This window comes from Hyperolius riggenbachi, chromosome 10 (assembly GCF_040937935.1).
Source record: "Hyperolius riggenbachi isolate aHypRig1 chromosome 10, aHypRig1.pri, whole genome shotgun sequence".
NCBI lineage: Eukaryota > Metazoa > Chordata > Amphibia > Anura > Hyperoliidae > Hyperolius > Hyperolius riggenbachi.
In genome coordinates, this window is record NC_090655.1 from 150162669 (window position 1) to 150183836 (window position 21168).

The following is a 21168-nucleotide window of genomic DNA, read 5'->3' on the forward strand; positions in this document are numbered from 1 at the left end:
AAACTGAACAGGTGGGTTTTCAGTCTGGATTTAAACACGTCCAGGGATGGAGCTGTCCTGATCTGCTGAAGTAAGGAGTTCCAAAACGTAGGAGCAGCATGACAAAAGGCTCTGGGACCAAAAGTTTCCAAGTGGACTCTGGGTAGGACTAGATTATTAGAACCTGTAGATCTGAGATTGCAGGGATTGCTACGCAGCTGTAACATTTCTTTCATGTATCCAGGGCCCAGAATATTTAGTGATTTAAATGTCAGTAGGCCGAACTTGAATAAGACTGTGTACAAACCTGGAAGAGCTGTTATCTTGCATTAAAGTGAATGTGTACCGCTTTAAAAATAAAAAAGTCAGATACTCCCCTAAGGAGAGGGAAGGCTCGGTCCTAATGAGCCTTCCCTCTCCTCTCCCGGTCCCGCGCAGGATCCCCCGCAGCAGTATTCAACCAGTTCGGTCAAATACTGCCACTTCCGCAGCCGAAGGGATGTTTCGGAAGCCTTTGGGAGCACTCGGGCTCCCGAAGACGGGCCGCTCCATACTACGCATGCGCGAGCGTCCTCTATGACGCAATCGTGCGTGCGTAGTATGGAGCGTCCCGTCTTCGGAAGCCCGAGTGCTCCCGAAGACCTTCGAAGTCCCTGCGGCGGCGGACGGGAACGGAGGAGCCAGCACAGCACCGAAGGCACCAGGAGAGGAGAGGAGAGGGAAGGCTCATTAGGACCAAGCCTTCCCTCTCCTTAGGTGAGTATCTGACTTTATTTTTATAGCGGTACCCATTGGCTTTAAAGATCCATGATCATTCGGTGCTGGAAATCTAGTGTACAGGTGTCTCCGGATGTTTCTAGCCTCCTCTGTACCACAATATATATTGACACAGACAAGACACGGAACATTTATATTGTGCTTTTCTCCTGGTGGACTCAAAGCGCCAGAGCTGCAAGCCACTAGAACGCTCTGGCGGGATGTTAACCCCTCGATCGCTGCCATACAAGCGTATAATACGCTTTGTAATGTATACAATCGAGGGACCACCAGGGCAGACTGCAGCCACCCTAAGTTGCACCCAAACACACTGATCTGCCCCCCCCCCCCCCCTGCCCTCTGATCGCCCACAGCACACCTCAGACCCCCTCCCCTGCCCAGACCCCTGTTTGCACCCAATCACCCTCCTAATCACCCATCAGTCACTATCTGTCAGTGCTATTTTTTTTATTAGGTCCTAATCTGCCCCCTGGGGGCTTCTGATCACCCCCCCCCCCCCACACACACACACACACACACACACACACACACACACACACACACACACCCTCAGATTCTCCCCAGACCCCCCCCCCCCCCCTCGTGTACTAGATACATCTATCCTCCCCTGTAATCACCTGTCAATCACCCCGTCACTGCCACCCATCAGATCAGACTCTAACCTGCCTAGACTACTCCTCACGGTTTAGGGCCCCTAAAATGCCAGTTAGTGGAAAATGACACTTTGTGAAGAAAAGAAATCAATTTCCGCTAACTTGTGACAAAAAATAAATCTTCTATGAACTCACCATACTACTAACGGAATACCTTGGGGTGTCTTCTTTCTAAAATGGGGTCACTTGTGGGGTTCCTACACTGCCCTGGCATTTTAGAGGCCCTAAACCGTGAGGAGTAGTCTAGAAACCAAATGACTCAAAATGACCTGTGAAATCCTAAAGGTACTCATAGGACGTTGGGCCCTTTAGCGCAGTTAGGGTGCAAAAAAGTGCCACACATGTGGTATCGCCGTACTCAGGAGAAGTAGTATAATGTGTTTTGTGGTGTATTTTTACACATACTTATGCTGAGTGGGAGAAATATCTCTGTAAATGGACAATTGTGTGTAAAACAAAACAAACAATTGTCATTTACAGAGATATTTCTCCCACCCAGCATGGGTATATGTAAAAATACACCACAAAACACATTATTCTACTTCTCCTGAGTACGGCGGTACCACGTGTGGCACTTTTTTGCACCCTAACTGCGCTAAGGGGCCCAAAGTCCAATGAGTACCTTTAGGAATTCACAGGTCATTTTGAGACCCTTGGTTTCAAGACTACTCCCCACGGTTTAGGGCCCCTAAAATGCCAGGGCAGTATAGGAACCCCACAAATGACCCCATTTTAGAAAGCAGACACCCCAAGGTATTCCGTTAGGAGTATGGTGAGTTCATAGAAGATTTTATTTTTTGTCACAAGTTAGCGGAAATTAATTTTTATTGTTTGTTTTGTTTCACAAAGTTTCAATTTCCGCTAACTTGTGACAAAAAAAAAAATTCTATAAACTCAACATACTCCTAACGGAATACCTTGTGGTGTTGTCTTTCTAAAATGGGGTCACTTGTGGGGTTCCTAAACTGCCCTGGCATTTTAGGGGCCCTAAACCCTGAGGCGTAGTCTTGAAACCAAATGTCTCAAAACAACCTGTGAAATCCTAAATGTACTCATTGGACTTTGGGCCCCTTAGCGCAGTTAGGGTGCCACACGTGGTAACGCTGTACTCAGAAGTAGTATAATGTGTTTTGGGGTGTATTTTTACACATACCCATGCTGGGTGGGAGAAATCTCTCTGTAAATGAACAATTGTGTGTCAAAAAAAAATCAAAAAATTGTCATTTACAGAGATATTTCTCCCACCCAGCATGGGTAGATGTAAAAATACACCCCAAAACACATTATACTACTTCTCCTGAGTACGGCAATATCACATATGTGTCACTTTTTTGCAGCCTAACTGCACTAAGGGGCCCAAAGTCCAATAAGCACCTTTAGGCTTTACAGGGGTGCTTACAATAAGGCACCCCCCAAAGTACCAGGACAGTAAACACACCCCACAAATGACCCCATTTTCGAAAGTAGACACTTCAAGGTATTCAGAGAAGGGCATGGTGAGTCCGTGGCAGATTTCTTTTTTTTTTTTTTTTTTGTCACAAGTTATCATTTTCCGCTAACTTGTGACAAAAAATAAAATCTTCTATGAACTCACCATGCCTCTCAGTGAATACTTTGGGATGTCTTCTTTCCAAAATGGGGTCATTTGGGGGGTATTTATACTATCCTGGAATTTTAGCACCTCATGAAACATGACCGGTGCTAAGAAAAGTCGGAGATGCTTCAAAATGGGAAAATTCACTTTTTGCACCATAGTTTGTAAACGCTATAACTTTTACCCAAACCAATAAATATACACTGAATGGTTTTTTTTTATCAAAGACATGTAGCAGAATAAATTTGGACAAAAATGTATACAGAAATTTTACTTTATTTGACAAATTTTATCACAGAAAGTTGTCATTTTTTTGACAAAATTCATGTCTTTTTTAATGAATATAATAAAAACTAAAAATCGCAGCTGCAATTAAATAGCACCAAAAGAAAGCTGTATTAGTGACAAGAAAAGGAGGGAAAATTCATTCAGATAGTAGGTTGTATGACCGAGCAATAAACCGTGAAAGCTGCAGTGGTCTGAATGGAAAAAAAGGCTCTGGTCCTTAAAGAGAAACTCCAACCTAGAATTGAACTTTATCCCAATCAGTAGCTGATACCCCCTTTTACATGAGAAATATAATGATTTTCACAAACAGACCATCAGGGGGCGCTGTATGACTGATTTTGTGCTGAAACCCCTCCCACAAGAAGCTCTGAGTACCGCGGTACTCTGGGCAAACTGCCACAATGTAACAATGTTCACAGACAGGAATTAGCTGTTTACAGCTGTCTCTAACAGCCAAAACAGCTAGGAGCAGCTACATAACCTGCCCACAGTAACAATGTCACCATGTAATACATGTCAGAATGTGAATCTGGGAGAGGAAAGATTTTACAATGAGCAAACACTGACTAAATCATTTATACATAATTATGGTAAAAAATGAAGCACTTTTTTTTACTACATTATTTTCACTGGAGTTCCTCTTTAAGGGGTAGAAAGACTGTGGTCCTCAAGTGGTTAAAGGATGTTCCTGCAGTGTGAAGTCATGTGCAAGTAGCCCCTCTCCTTTCCATAGAGCAGAACACACTGCGCGGCCATCAGCAAAGTTACAGATCTAGAGGAACTTTTATTTTCATTTATAGTCCCATAAATTGATTTTTAATAAAAGTGTAATACATAAACTGCATGTATGGAATCAAGTAATGTTTTAACATGCATGCAATGGCTGGACACTACCCATCATCTGCCTGTGGCCCACTAGTGAGGTCTGTGCAACAGCCTTAGAACCACTTTTCTGTGTGACGCTAGCCCTGTGTGACGCTAGCCCATGTGATTAGTATTTCTGCAGACTTCTTTCACCATTTTCACTGCCTACTTACATGCACATTCACATACAACCAAGTGGCCTCCTGTTGCAGCTTTGCTTAGCATGAGATTGATGATGATGATGAGGTTATTATTATTATTATAATTATTGCAAAAGGCATGTTCAAATCTTGATACAGAAAACTTGCTATAAGTGAGTTGTGGTAAGACTGAACTCACTGTGTGAAAACAGGCAGAATCAGGTAAGTGGTGATCTCTGTCACAAATATTGTCACACTGTCCACTTTAACCTCCTGAGCGATAATCCCGAGCTGAGCTCGGGGTATGTCGCGCAGGAGGATTTCTCAGGCCCCGCTGGGCCGATTTGCATAATTTTTTTTTTGTTACACGCAGCTAGCACTTTGCTAGCTGCGTGTAACTTCCGATCGCTGCCGATCCGCCGCTACCCGCCGTTCCGCGCAGCCCCCCCCCTCCCCAACCCCTTGCGCAGCCTGGCCAATCAGTGCCAGGCAGCGCTGAGGGGTGGATCGGAACTCCCTATGACGTCACGACGTCCATGACGTCGGTGACGTCATCCCGCCCCGTCGCCATGGCGACCAGGGAAGCCCAGCAGGAAATCCCGTTCTGAACGGGATTTCCTGCTTACTCTGATCGCCGAAGGCGATCGGAGTGGGTGGGGGGATGCCGCTGCGCTGCGGCTATCATGTAGCGAGCCCTGGGCTCGCTACATGATTTAAAAAATAAAAAAAATTAAAAAATAGTGCTGCGCCACCTCTTGGGCGATATAATTGTATCGCCCAGAGGGTTAAAGGTGCGTAGATACACACACAACACAACGGTTGTCATCCGAAAGGATGGGGACTTGATCTCTCCTTTGATGTCAGAGCTGTATAAATACTGAATAATAATGTAGAGTACCTACACACCTTTGTGACGCATCATTGATATCCTTTTTATGCGATTGAGCTGTCCTGTCTGAATGCACTCTACGATTGTGCTTTCGTTGCTGGGAGGTTCTGCGCATGCGCAGTTCTCAAAAGAATGAACAGCGCGTGCGCAGGACACTGGGCGACAGGAATGCAATTATGAAGCGTGTGCAGACCGAACTGGGCATGCACAGTGGAGACCATTTTTTTATGCTCAACCAGTGCAGTTTTTTCTGCTCAACCACTGAAGGATGATTGATGATGATTTGAGCCATGTGGATCAATAGGAAGCAATCACTTTGAAAGCTTTCAATTCAATAGTGATTACATTATGGCTTTGCATGCATTGTGTTTGTCCATTCCAATACCTGTTGCAAGGCCACTGAATGTGATTAGAGTTATTCAGGATAGAATTCTAAAAATAGCCTTCACTATGGTTGCAGTTTTAATTTCAAGTGTGCTTTTGGTCCCAAGGGATTTAGTAGTGCCATTTTGATATATGGTGTTATTAACTAAAGCTGTAAATCTCTGGAAGAATGATTTTTGCTTCTATTTAAGGTCTGTTCTCTTTTAATAAAAGACTTTTGTATTTTTCTCAAGTCATTCTTTGTTTTTGCTAGTTTCATTCTAAAATTATTTTCAGGTGTGTAATAAGAGTGTTGAGTTCTGGATACATTGTCGATGCAATATTAAAGCGGAATATAACCCTGCATTTCAACTTTGCTCTAAAACATTATTTATAGCATATTATATGCAAAAAGCATTTTTTTTTGTTTTACTAGACCAGCATTGGAAGGGTTAAACACAGACGTTTCAAGTTCCGTGGAGAGATATGTAGAAGTTCAGATTATTACATTCTATGTATCTATTGAAAAACAGTTACACACTCTTTGGCTGTCCTCCAAGCTCCTTCTCAGTGAGAGAGATGAGTCACATTCAACACTTAGATACATTTATGTAAACAAAATGTATCTTTTTCAGGTTAGGATGCGTCTGCAGAAATCTCGAGGAACTTTAAAGCCCTGTGTAACCCTTCCAATGCTGGTCTAGTAAAAAAAAAATGCTGGTTGCATATAATATACTGTAAATAATGTTTTAGAGCAAAGTTGAAATGCAGGGTTATATTCCGCTTTAAGTAATGCTAGGTGCATTAAACTGAAATGGAACAGCATTCAGAAATGTAATGTATTTAACTGTACAACAGATCACATCTTTTTACTCTGTTAGCGGAATGTACATTTTAGTTCAAATATGTAGCATATGGCTTCATGGTTACAGTTTGCCTAAAAACACTTTAAGGCTTCTTTTACACTGTATATCGCAATGCCAATTTGCGATTCTGATTTGCAACTTTCACTGCATGCTAGCAACACAGGAAGAAAAACGCAGCAAGCTGGACTTTTTTTTTTAAAATCACATTAAAATCGGAATTGCGTGTAGTGTTAAAGAGCCCTTACATTAAGTTCACGTTCACCCTATCTTGTACCTTCAGACTGAGTTAATTCAAATGGCAATTAAATACAATTTGGAGATTAATCCTATGTATTATTGAAAATGTTGGTAGTCCTCTGTATTTGGTCTTTTTAGGAAAACATCCGTTCTCAGCCCCAACATCGGGGGAGGGGGTAATTGCTTTCAAGTCTTTTGTGGAGACCTTAAAGTGAACCTGAAGCAAAAAATTAAAGTCAAAATAACCATTTTTACCTCCCATGTAGTCTACTTATTAATCTCTTTCTCCTCTCCTGCGTCCTGTTTGTACGCTGTGATCAATTGAATTCTCCATCCTCCATTTTGAAAATGGAAATGACCCCATTACAGCTTCCTGGCAGCACACTGTTAAACTGTAATATCACCCACTTGAGCCATAGGGAAACATGGACATTATCTTGCTCATCAGCAATCCTTTCAGTTATAACTGACAGCAACTGATATATAACTGACAGCAACCATTATATTTCAGCTCTGACAAAATCTTGTCAGAATTGAAAGAAATCGTTGTAAGAAGAAAATGGTGAGCTTCTGAGAGGAACTGACGGCGAGGGAATTATGTAATATTCATTTGCAGGTACATCATGGGTTTTCCTCCAGCCCCATAAGCACGGATGCGTCCCTCGACATCCTCCCGTTGTCCTCCGTTCGTCCACAATCATCCCTGGTATCTGTCTCAGTTAGCTCCAGTCTGGCTCAGTGACGTCAGCCGGGGTCTTCTGCGCATACGCAGGAGGTCTACGCTTGCACAGAGAACCCTGACTGACGTCACTGAGCAAATACCAGGGCCAATTACCACTAAACGGAGGACGGCGAGGGACGCACCTGTGCTTATGGGGCTGGAGGAAGCCCCAGGTAAGTAAAAAAAATAAAAAATAAAAACTTCATACCACGAGATCTTTGAGTCTCTTTAACGCAAGTCTGAAGTGAAACTAAATTTCTAAAATGAAATATTCCCTGGACAGCTCACTTAAAGCTTACCTACATTGCCTTATAATCCACAAACATTGCCTTGTTTTGCTAGGAGCCCACTGTGAAAATGAGCACTTGACCTTACTACTACCTCCTGCAGTCGACCTGTGCCCCTGCTGGTACTAAACGAGTCTCGGGTTCCCCGCCGCAGGTTAGTTTTGGTGACTGGCTCTGTCGCCGGCCACTGCACCTGCATGGCCCTGGTGCAGGTTTGTAACACGTGCGGCAAGTGCCGCAGACACAGTGGCTGGTGACAGAGCCAGTCGCTAAAACTAAGCTGTGGCGGGGGACCCGAGGATCGTTTAGTAGCCAGCCAGCTGGAAGTTTTCACCCCCATATAGTTGTTGGAAGTACTATACACACGGTCTTCTGCAGACTTATTATCGTAAGGTGTAAAAGTGCCTATTCACTAAGCAATTTTTCCTGTCAATTCCTGGCAGATTCGATCACAGTGATCAAATCTGCTAGAGATCAATGGCCCCCTGATTGTAATTTTGATCAGTTTTGTTGGTGGGGGTACAGCTCACACTGCAGCAGTAAATGGTAACTTTGTATGCAGTGTTCAGAATGTTCCACTGCTGTATGACACAGGCTGTATCCTATCTAGAGCTGTGCATGGTAAAGGAATCGCCTTTCCCCACCCTCCACATTCATTTTGAATCATTCCAACCCATCCTAAGGATTGGAGCAGATTCAAAATGTACAGGGATGGGTGAAGGTTCTATGCCTGCACAGACCTCTAGTACCAGCTGCTGCAGTATAAACTGAGACATCCCACTCAACTCTTTAAAATAGAATAGGCAGTTGGATGGATGGTGGTCAGCAGTAGGACTACACACTGAGCACGTCTTTTAACTTCCCTTGTGAACTAGCCCTTAGGGTTACATGAAGCCAGTGTTGTAATTCAACCTAAAAGCATTGGTTTGAGTATATACATTAGTCTCAGAACACTACACCATTTGATTCACATCTGTCATCAGAATTATGTTTTATTCTTTGATATCTACATCAAAAGACCCAACTTCGACTAGATCTTTCACAGGAAACCGCTTAAAGGGAACTTTAACTCAAGTTAAAAAAAAGTTTTACTTACCTGGGGCTTTTACCAGCCCCCTGCAGCCATCCTGTGCCCTTGAAGGATTTGTTTTTTTTTTTTTACTTGAGTTAACCACTTCGGCCTATCTATATATCCGTCCAGATAGACTACACAGCTGCTGCCACCATTCGCTACCCCTGAGATCAAAGAATGGGAATACAGATCCCATTCATTGATCTATGTCCCCCTAAGAAAAAACGACGGCTTAAGGCCTCTTGCACACTGCAAGCGATTCCGATTCAGATTCCGCTTTTTAATCAGTTTTTACATCCGTTTCCGATTCCGACTTGCCGTTTGCTCCCTGCACACTGCAAATCGGAATCTGAATCGGATGTAAAAACTGATTAAAAAGCGGAATCTGAATCGAAATCGCTTGCAGTGTGCAAGAGGCCTTACACGTCACCCCTTCTGTTCCTGAAAGCGAGAGCGCTCGCTTGCAGGATGGAAAATCAAGAACTCACTGTGGCCAAATAGTAAAACTACATTTGCATCATTTTTTTTTTTTTAAATATACACAATAAATTTAATTTAAAATCCCCTATTTACCTCCCCACTCCCAATAAAAATTTTAATGAAAAAAAAAATTACAATAAAAAAAAACCATAAATCGTTACCTAAGTAAGTCAAGCGAGTGTATTACTATACTTCTTTAAATTATAAGCTTGTAAATAGTGATGGACGCAAATTGAAATGGGGACATAATTTTAAATGGTGTAATAACCGGGACAAATGGGCAAATAAAATACGTCTGTTTTAATTATGGTAGCATGTACTATTTTAAAGCTATAATGGCTGAAAACTGAGAAATAATGATTTTTTTCCATTTTTTTCTTAATATTCTCATTAAAATGCATTAAGAAAAAAAAATTCTTAGCAAAATGTACCAACCAAAGAAAGCCTAATTGGTGGCGGAAAAAACAAGCTATAGATTAATTGTGATAAAGTTATTGGCGAATGAATGGGAGGTGAACGTTGCTCGGATGCATAAGGTGAAACGACACTATAGGCTGAAGTGGTTAAGGTTCACTTTAAGCAGGGCTGTGGAGTCGGTACAAAAATCTTCCGACTCCTCAGTTTATGAAACCACGACTCCGGGTAACCAAAATGGCCCCGACTCCTCTGCTCCGACTCCTTAACCTAATATTTAACAGGGCTGTGGATTTTGTACAAAAATCACCCGACTCCGACTCCTCCGTTTATGAAACCACAACTCCAACTCCGACTCCGGGTGCCCAAAATTGCGCCGACTCCTCGACTCCGACTCCACAGCCCTGACTTTAAGTGCGCTTGTTTGTGAGTGTGTGTGTTTCTTTTGTAAGATTATCTTCCATTTCATGTCCATATAGGATGTATGGTAAATTACTTCAACAAAGATCAAGGTGACTGAAGAGAGTAAAATTCAGAGAAGTTAGAACTTTAGATTTTTATATTGACTATCACTTTTTTTTTTTTCCATCGACACACTTTAGAACAGGGGTCTCAAACTCAATTTTACCTGGGGGCCGCAGGAGGCAAAGTCATGATGAGGCTGGGCCGCATAAGGAATTTCACAATCGCGGCGCATCGCCGCCTCTGCCCGCCGCTCTCACTCTTCCTTCACAGAGAGGGGCGGGGAGAGGCGGCGATCCGTGCGGCGATTGACGTCAGGAGGGGCAGAGCTGAAGCTGGAAGCTCTGCCCCTTCCAGGAAATGCCGGCGGATTGCCCCACGGGCGATTTGAGGGTTCTGCAGCCCTCGTTTAGCGGCGGGGATGCGGCGGATTACTTGGGAGCACTGAAGCGAACTATAAGGAAGCTTTTGCCGGCGAGGGCCACAAAATATTGTATCGAGGGCCGCAAATGGCCCCCGGGCCGCGAGTTTGAGACCCCTGCTTTAGAACCTCTGGTTTCACTGGAACAGGATGTGAAGGGACTTCTCCGAAATGTAAATGCAAACTGAGATAACATTGGCAAAGTTCTAAGCTTTGTCCACTATATTCAAGGCTTTTTTTTTTTTCTTTTTCTTTTTTAAGTTTTAGCACAAGTTGGGCTTTTAAGAGAATCTGTACTCTAAAATTCTTACAATAAAAAGCATACCATTCTATTCATTATGTTCTCCTGGGCCCTTCTGTGCCCAGGAGAACTGTTTCTGCCACTCCCTGCTGCGATCCTGGCTTGTAATTGCTAGTTTAATTGCAGTGTTTACAAACAAGACATGGCTGCTAACCAGAGTGTGATAGGCTGAGAGGAGCTCAGTCTGTAAATAAAACACAGAGCCTGCAGGGGGCGTGGAGAGGGTGTGTATAGCTTCTATCCTATCACAAGCAGAACAGCACATTCCTGCCTGAGTACCTGAGCCCGACAAAGCCGTCAGAGGAAAGAAGATTAGATTATAAAACAGAGATAATACAGCCACTGTGCAACTAGGAAACGCTGCAGTAAGACAGACCACATTAGAACCGGTATAGGAACTTATAGGAAAGAAGAAAAAAGGCTGAAACTTTTGTTACAGAGTCTCTAATATATTTTTCCTGCTGCTGTTTCTTGTAAGCGCACTTTAAGCAGAAAACCTTTCCAATATCCCTCCGTCCTTCATAGGAACATATGAGGTAAACATGATTGATCTGAACGCTAAGGATATGTCTCGCTCAATTAGATAAACTTGATGAATGAACAGTGGCTGTGTAACAGCCATCTACGGCTATGACAGATCATCTTGTTTTCTTGTTTTGAGCCCGGGATTGTAGTATTGTGATGTGCAGTATTCATTGATAACATAAAGTACAAGATCACAGCATGCCTCAGGGATTTCTTGTAAAGCACAACAGGGTTATTTGTCTTCCTGGTCTGCTGAAAGACTTAAAATAAGGAAAAAGATGTTCAATTAATGAGAAAGCAGAGGGCCCTGACATCCTTAAATATGGCGTGAATGATGAAGTGATGGTTTTCCAATAAAGTAGCTCACAAACCAGTATTGGAAATCCTTGGGAAAATAATGTACTACATGTGTAAGCTTTGAAGTGTAAGCATAATTGTATCCCGATAAGTTAAATTAAACTCTTACTGTAGCAACTGAAAATATCTTAAAGACCCGCCTTTCAGGAAGTATTTTAATTTCTACAAGCCAAAAAATGTTATGTCTCGTACGGCCTTTATGTACCGTATGCCAATCCATTGCATCTGGGAGGCAGTGTTCAGAAGGAGTATTATTATTTTTATTATTATTACTTTACTATTTATATTTTACTAGCATATGCTTTGTTGTTTTACAATAAGAGAAAACCGAGTTTAAAGGGACTCCAAGCAGTGCAGAAACTATGGAAAGATGCACATCATTTTAAAGCTCTCTTTCTCCTCTTTCCAATGATATATAAACCGCCGCCCTACGCCTTTTAGTTTTCGCTATTTTCACGATTGAAATTGCAGCGGCCGCGATTTCGATCGCGAAAATAGAGAAAACTAAAAGGTGTAGGGCAACGATTTAGGTGTCGCCAGAAAGAGGAGAGAGCTTTAAAATGATATCCATCAAGCCATAGTTATATTGTATTACACAGGACGAAACTTTCCCCAGTGTCAGCAGCTCCATTTTGCTGAATGCAGCTGCTGACTTTGACAAAAAGTCGCCCTGTGTAATACAATATAACTATGGCTTGATGGATATCATTTTAAAGCTCTCTTTCTCCTCTTTCTGACGACACCTACATCGTCGCCCTACGCCTTTTAGTTTTCTTTATTTTCGCGATCAAAATCGCGGCCGCGGCAATTTCAATCGCGAAAATAGCGAAAACTAAAAGGCGTAGGGCGGCGGTTTATATATCATTGGAAAGAGGAGAAAGAGAGCTTTAAAATGATGTGCATCTTTCCATAGTTTCTGCACTGCTCGGAGTCCCTTTAATGACCACCTCCAGTCAAACAAAAGTCTGAATGGCAATACATATATGTAGTCTAGGCACTGTGTGCAATTAGATGAACAAATAAAGTTTACATCTGGTACATCATATTTGATAGAATAGACCTACATTTATATCTGTAAGTAGCGCTTCCTTATTTCTCTTGAAGCTGAAAGCATTGTGCACACCTCTTCAGCCTGGTTAACTCCCCTGCCCCTCGCTTCCCTGCTGTCTGCCTGGATCAAATTACTGCTCTTTTCACAAACTGTAGTACAGAGAAAAGACAGGAAAACTTCAGAATCCTGTCTTATCAGGTCTGTTTGCTATAATTCTTAAGGTGCCCATACACTGTGTCGAATTCCCGCCGATACACAGCAGATTTGATCACTGTGATCAAATCTGCTGTTAAATCGATAATGCAAACACTGAGTGATCGACCGATTTCCATCTGGAATCGATCAATCCCGTCGATAATTTTTCTTGATCACCGGCGGGTTGGGAGCGCTTTGATGGTGGCATTTGATTGGCGGACGACCGACAAAGGAATACATTACCTCTCCACCTGCGCGAATCCCCGCTGTCCCTTCTCCGGCTGGCCATCTTCTCTTCACTTCCTGTTCCGTCCTGTCAGGAGGTTCAAACAGTAGAGCGCCCTCTACTTTTTGAACTTCCGCTGGTCATAGGACGTAACAGGAAGTAAAGAGAAGATGCCCAGCGCGGACAGAAGGAACAGCGGGACTCGCGCTGGCAAAGAGGTAATGTATTGCTGGGAGCGGCGGGCAGCTCCACAGATGGTGAATCGATTTCAAGCTGAAATTGATTCAAAATCTTTGTGCAGTGTATGGACAGCCAATAGATCCCTCTGTGATCAGATTTGATCAGAGAGGGATCTATCTGTTGGTCGGTCTGGTGGCAATCGACCAGTGTATGCCTGCCTTTATTTCAGATGTCTGTCTGCATAGATTAGATCACATGGACATGAGGGATGGAGTTATGAAATCAATCCCCCAGCATCCTTTGCACCTATAGTTTGGAAAGATAAAAAAAAATGCCCGGGCCCAATTTCACATTGGGGGATTTCAAGACCATATGGGGAATACGGACCCTGGAGTTGAGAAAATTACTCTTTTATCATGTGTGAGTTTATATATCTTGGCAACTTATTAGGTTTGAAGCAAACTGTAATTTTTAATTTAGGTACTCTTTAAAGTTACAAAAACAGTGATGGGATATCATATGTAAAAGAACAACCTTATTGAACAGGTCAGCTAATGGATTGTCCATAGAAGTGGAAAAAATATGCCCACATTAGCCAGCGGGAAAACACACAAGGGGAGAGTGCCAGGCAAGTTTGTGCCTGCATCCTAAAGGTGCGTACACACACACACTACAAAAGGAAACGACTGGTCCGCCGGACCCTCCCGTTGGGCGGACTTTAGCTAACAGTATGCGCGTGTGTACACGCTGTCGGCGGACTGATAAGGATGTTCCTGAACAATCCGCTCAGCGGATCATTCAGAAACAGCCTTATCAGTCTGCTGACAGAGCGGCTACTGTCTGCTAAAGTCCGCCCAGCGGGAGGGTCCAGCGGACCCGTCGCTTCCTTTTTTAGTGCATGTGTACACACCTGTAGGGATTAAAGGAGAGCACAATAGGTAATGGGAAGTGTTATACAAGAATCTTTCTTCCTGATTCTTTGTAGCTGCTCATTATCATTGTGGTGCTGACCCCTTTGTAAGTTTCTTGACTCTCAAATTAACCACCATCTCTATTAAATATATATTGTTTAAAAACAGGAAACGGGCAATAAGTTCTGAAACTGTGTACCAAGGCTTCATTGACTCAGACTAGGTAGGAGATATGAAGTGGAATATATTATTTAGTATTTATATAGCGCTGGCATCTTTAGCAGCATTGTACAGGGTATATAGTCTTCTCATTTAACTGTCCCTCAAAGGGGCTTCTGATCGAATCCCTGTCATAGTTATATGACCATCATAGTCGAGATCCCATTATCATACAGAGGCCACAATCTTGGTTTTCAAGTCGTCATAAAATTTACCCTTCTACTCAACATCTGGAGCCCATTTTGGAAGAAAACCCATTCTAATATTTAGTTGGTGGATTTGTGGAATAAACATATTTAGCTGCATTTAAAAAGTTTGGGGAGGGGGGATTTGGGTAGTTGCCATATAAAGAAGAGTATCCTCTGGCGTCTTTGTTTGGAAACTATGGATTACTGTATTTCTGTTTGTTTTTTTTCTCCTTTAGATTTTCAGTTTAGATTGATTGGTTGACATTAATCCAGATATGTGTTATAACACGATCCAAAACATGAATAACTTTAGCTTCTTTTCTTTGCTATCTCCATAGGTTCTCAACATGTGGTACTCCTGGGAGTACTTGGGTTTAATGTTCCTGAAAAACGTATAATAGTTTAAATTATCATAATGAGTCTCCTGATTGAAAAAAAAATTATAAATCCTGTATAAATACGCATGAATAAATATTTTTAGTTTATTAAAATAAAGGAATGTCTGAAAAGCATTTACATACACTTTGAATACATACACACTGAATACTCCTAGCAACATATATATTTTAAGGGGTTCTGGATATTATATTCACAATAGAGGATGTCTCTCATTAAAGGGACTCCGAGCAGTGCCTGTGGGTATGCCTTTAAGCATACCCACAACTAATTAATTATATCCTCACACCTACCGGCATGATGTTTGGAATTATATCCCCCTGGGTTCCTTGTATTTCATTGCATTGCACTGAATGGAGCTGCCGACACTGGGGAAAGTGTCGTCCTGCATAATACAATGCTGAATAAGGAATCCAAGATGGCGGACGCAAAAATAACGAAAACTAAAAGGCGTATGGTGGCGGTCTATATATCATTGGAAAGAGGAGAAAGAGAGCTTCAAAATGGTATGCATCTTTCCATAGTTACTGCACTGCTCAGAGTCCGGGTACATGTTGTTATAATGATGAGAAACACTGTCCTAGAGGCTTCCCCTTGGAGATGAATGTTGATGCAATTATTGCTCCAACTACAGCGTCTGACTGTAGTGGCCCTGTCTATGTCAGGGGTGAGAGATTGTACCTGCATTTCTACTGTCAGGTATTGTGGACTGTAACTGGAATGTACTAACTCTTATAGAGGAATAAATCTAGCAAGGAGCTAAAATTAAAAGCTACTTTAGGCTACATCTAATGCAGGGTATATTGTTCATGTTTTTAAGGACAGTTTATGTTTAATTTTTAATGCAAACCTGAACTGAGCACAGCATGAATAGCACTATTGCACACTCCCTTTTGAAAAGGCCAATTGCGTAGATGTTATGCTAATATTTTGTTTTGTTTTCTGAATTCCTGACCCAGAATGTGCATGCAGATGAGGATTTCTGACTCTACTGTGACTGCATTTTGTCTACAGGTTTTTGACTCCAGCTACTGAAGCTAACAGCATTGTAGCTATTTTCCTGGCTATATAATTCTATTTAATAAAGCATAGGGTAGTTCTGGGAGTATGATATTGTGAATGTCTTTACTAATATCATCTACAGTCAAATGTCTCCATGTTAAATATCTATCATGGTTTTAGAAGTGACACCTTTTCTTCCTGGACTTAAGCTGGCCATATACTAGGCCGATTCCCGCCAGATCGACAGCAGATTCGATCACTGGGATCGAATCTGCTGTCACATCGTTCCCGCAACATGCCGAATTTCGATCCATTTCGTCCGATCCCGTCGATCGATCCGTGCGTAAAATTACCGTCGATCGCCCGCGGGTAGGGAGCGCGTCTCTAGCGGCGTTCGATTACCCGACGACCGACGCAATAGAGCCCGCATACATTACCCGCTCCGCCGGCGCGACTGCCCCCGGTCACCGCTGCTTCGTCTCCGCGCTGGTCTGGTCTCCGGGTTCGGCATGCTTCACTTCTTTTAGCCCGGCAGGAAGTTTAAACAGTAGAGGGCGCTCTACTGTTTAAACTTCCTGCTGGGCAGGAAGAAGTGAAGCATGCCGGACCTGGAGAGCGGAGACAGAGCAGCGGTGACCGGGGGCAGTCGCGCCGGCGGAGCAGGTAATGTATGCGGCGGAGGGGGGGGGGGAGCGGCGGCAGCAGCACCACCACCACAACAGATTGTGAACGGTTCCAGGCTGAAATCGGTTCACAATCTGTTTGCAGTGAAGGTAGCCATACGATCCCTCTCTGATCAGATTCGATCAGAGAGGGATCTATCTGTTGGTCGAATCTGATCGCAAATCGACCAGTGTATGGCTACCTTTAGAGATGTTAGTTTGGGACATCCTTTGTGTAACATGGCATCTCACTAAAATCTAAAAAATAAACGCACACACACACAATGAGATAGGCAACAGTATGTAGAATAAAATAATGGTGAAATGTTTTTTTTTTCTTGACTGTAATTTTTCTAAATACATCAAGTATTCCAGTTAAATATCTTGACACAGCAAAATACAGGAAAAAGAAATTCACTGTGTTTTTGCATGCTGTATGCATTTTTCGGCTTGATTACTGTATTCCTCCTTGTGTGATGGATAGGCCTGTCCAGGATCATGCGTCATGTGTTAGTTTTGTATGATTTGATGAGCTGTCAGGGAGAAGGTTTTTTATTTTTAAATAGTGGCTGGTGCCATCCCCCGCATCTTGTTTTAGACTGTCAGGCAGGCTTGATCATTACCTCGGAAGGAGCAGTGTGCACTGAGGCTGGGTCATTACTTATGACAATATTTATTCCATCCTCTGTTAATTCAATGAAGTCATTCTTTCTACCTCTAAAAGTGCATATCCAAAACCATATTTTACAGCATCTGTACATGACATTTTAAAATCTTAAGAGATAAAAAAAAACATTCATGCTATTTGGCATACATAAAAAATGATGAATATTTACTGTTTATCAGAAAAATGAACTGCCCAGATTTTTGGTTTGTAGTGAATGGATCATAGGTGACTAGCTGCAGCTCCTGTATAGTCCCTAACAGCAACTAGCCATTAGACACAATGGTTGTGTTTTTTTAAGTCTTCTCCAGAGATGTCTGTGAATTTCCTGCACAAATAGTAGACCTTATCCAGCAACTCTATTCTGAATTAAAGAGAACGTAAAATAAGAGGTGTCTCAGGTTCCATTCTTACTTAGGGCTTAAGCCCACTTGAGGCCCCTTGTCCCTCGCCATCTCCCTGGGGGTGCTCATGTTACCCACAGTAGTGCCCGAAAGCCTAGCTTCAACACACATGCGTGGCCAGGCACGCTCCCTCATGGCGCTCTCATCTCTGGGAGTACTGCGCAGAACGCTCCCAGCCCTGGAAGCACGCCAGGCCATGCATGCTCAACTCAGCGAGGCTTTCAGGCAATATTGCGGGTGACAGAAGCCACCCGGGGAGACGGCAAGGGCCGAGCAGGCTCAAGGGAGCTTAAAGGGTCACTTAAGGCAAAAAGAAAAAAAGTTTTGCTCATCTGACGCTTCTACCAGCCCCTGCAGATGTCCTGTGCCCACGCAGTCTCGCTTGGATCCTCCTGTACCTGCCAGCAGCTACTTCCGGTTTTGACGACAGGCCTGGGAACGCGAGTGACCCTTCGCGTTTCTGGCCTCAATAGCGCCCTCTATACTGCTATTTCAGGCAGGAACGCAAAGAATCACTCTCGTTCCTGTCTCGAAAACCAGAAGTAGCTGCCGGCGGGGGACAGGAGGATCCGAGCGAGACTGCGGGGGCACGGTACAGCTGCAGGGGGCTGGTTGTTTTTTGTTTTGTTTTTTTAAATCATGTTGCGAGCCCTGGACTCGCTACATGATAGCCGCTGCGCAGTGCCATCCCCCCACCCCCTCCGCTCGCCTTCGGCGATCAGAGTAGGCAGGAAATCCTGTTCAGAACGGGATTTCCTGCTGCGCTTCCCCGGTCGCCATGGCGACCGGGCGGGATGACGTCACTGACATCATGGACGTCGTGACGTCAGAGGGAGTCCCGATCCACCCCTCAGCGCTGCCTGGCACTGATTGGCCAGGCTGCGCAAGGGGTCGGGGAGGGGGGGGGGCTGCGCGGCACGGCGGCGATCGGAAGTTACACGCAGCTAGCAAAGTGCTAGCTGCGCATAACAAAAAAAATTAAGCAAATCGGCCCACCAGGGCCTGTGAACTCCTCCTGCGCGACATACCCCGAGCTCAGCTCGGGATTATCGCCCAGGAGGTTAAGGAAGCCCCAGGTAAGTATGGTACCTGAGACGCTTCTCGTCTCAGTTACACTTTAAGAATTCTTTACAATTAAGAGCTTTTTCACACTTACGAACAACGTTATTGCAATGCGATGATAATCGTATGTAGTGATCTGCTCACGAGTAGTTACCTACTCTAATTCGGGATTCAAATGAGGCTTAATTGCCTCAACTGTGTGGCTGGGAGAGAGGGGGTTACTTACCCATAAGTCCGTTGTCTTCTATGCGTCCCAAACGTCTTGCACACATCCTATGGCCCGCGTTGCAAGACTCGCTACCGCACTTCCGGCTTGAAGTATTGAGTATTGCAACTCATTCCATAGGCCGCATGCAAGACTTTTGGACCGCATAGAAGACCACGAAATTCTGGGCAATTACCCCCCCCCCTCCCCCCATCTCCCATGCACACAGCTGAGGCAATTAAGCCTCATTTGAATCACAAATTCGAGCAGGGAACTACTCGTGAGCCCATCACTAACTATGGGGCTTTGACACAGCATGCTGTGCGTTTAGTGGGAGTGAGGCATACTTTCATTGTACTGTATGCCTCACTGTATGGTTGCACCACAACGCTACTGCTCAATACGTTTTTTCGTCTCTTGTGATTTAATGATTTAATCGCAATGCAACTTACACCGTGTGAAAGAGCCCTTAAAGAAAATCTCTAGCACAACATACAGGGTGTCAACCCTCTTTCAATTATGAAACTTGAGATGATCATGTCTGTTTTATTTCATCAAAATAGTAAAAATGGTGTACTATTCTCATTAGGTAGAATTATATTTGTTTGTTCTATAAATCGCTTTTAAAATGGGAAACCACTCATGTTTTCTCTGGATTTCATTTTAGTATGTTGTCAGTGTTAGATTGTGGACTAGAGCTCTTCTGTGTTGTCACTTCCTTCCATGACCAGGGTGACAGTCTATATTTTGATGAATACAATACTCTGGCAATAAAGCATGACAGCCCTCCTATTCATATGTCATTTGCAGAGGCTTGGTGTCAGACCCCAGTTATACAAGATATTACTTATCCTGACAGCTAGCAGTGGTCTGTGATTTAATATATTTATGTTGTCATGGATCCTTTAAAAATGCATTTCTTTGGTTTCCTTGTATTTTTTTTATTTTCAAGGAAAAAATGTAAAGGTTATGCTTATAAGCAGCACAGTGACAGGCTTGGATAAGAAACCAGCTGTGTTTCCTATCTGAAGTTCTTAACACATGAAAGCTTTGCAAAGTTTAGCTGGAGCACATTGTGTGTTACCCTAAGGCTGAATTCAGCGTATGAGAGAATTCACCGCCAGGAGATTTTGGCACAGGATACAGCCTATATACGGCTTACCCTGCTCCTGCACAAGTCCCGGCAGCATTAATTACTATTTCCCCTGCAGGTCTACGTGGATGGTGGGGAATTATGTAATTCGGCTTCCAGCTATTTCTCCCGGCCGAATTAGTGTTTTAAAAGTAACTTCAGCTCCGTCCTCTGACTGTGCCGAAGTTACTCACTGTGCCGCTATATCCGTATTTCCTATTACGGTCTATAGTGGCACCGGCTGCGCCCAAATCTACTGCGCTAAAATCCACGTGCTCGGTCATTCACACTGGAACTAGTGATTTCAGCTTGTCTGTAAATCACCAGCACTTGAAAAAGCTTTATGGCAATGGAAATCAGTGGTAGTTTTCACACTGTAGCGATCACCTGTGATAAGTGATATGCTGAAATCTCAAACTTGGTGCGTTCAGCATTTTTGGAGCCATTGCATTTCAATGTTAAAGAATCATAAAACGCAATCACTCCAAAATCACTTTCCAATACAATGAAAACTCGCAGGAAAATCGCTTTGCAAAGTGCTAGTGATTATTTTCTAGCGTTTTGAAATTCCCAATGTGAATGGGGCCTTAAACATGTAAAACGTCCACTTTCATCCTGCGTTGAGTATGATGCAGATGCTATCAGCTTACATGTGTGTAATGTGACAAACAGAAAATGGCCGCTCTCGTATCACAGGAATAAATGATCATAAATTGTTGAAGCTGTTTGCAGCTTGACTTAATGTGTAAACTATCTAAACTTTAGATAAGATATATAGACAAGTTACTTGTCATAGTTAGTTTTTCATCTAGATATCCACTTTAAGGTGCATACACGCGTCTGATTTTATGCCGACTGCCATTCAAACCGGACGTTTGAATGACTTGTCATTCAAACAAAAAGGCGTTCAGACTCCTTGTACACACAGATGACAAAACGTTTGAAATGCTAATTACAGCTAATTTACATATCGCTTGACAG

General features: G+C 43.2%; 1 protein-coding gene across 5 annotated transcripts in view; it reads left to right on the forward strand.

Annotated features, from left to right (window-relative positions):
- The window catches only part of LOC137536555 (poly(ADP-ribose) glycohydrolase-like), a 201845-nt gene that overhangs the window by 53405 nt on the left and 127272 nt on the right, over positions 1-21168 (forward strand). The gene's annotated exons all lie outside the window — the stretch shown is intronic.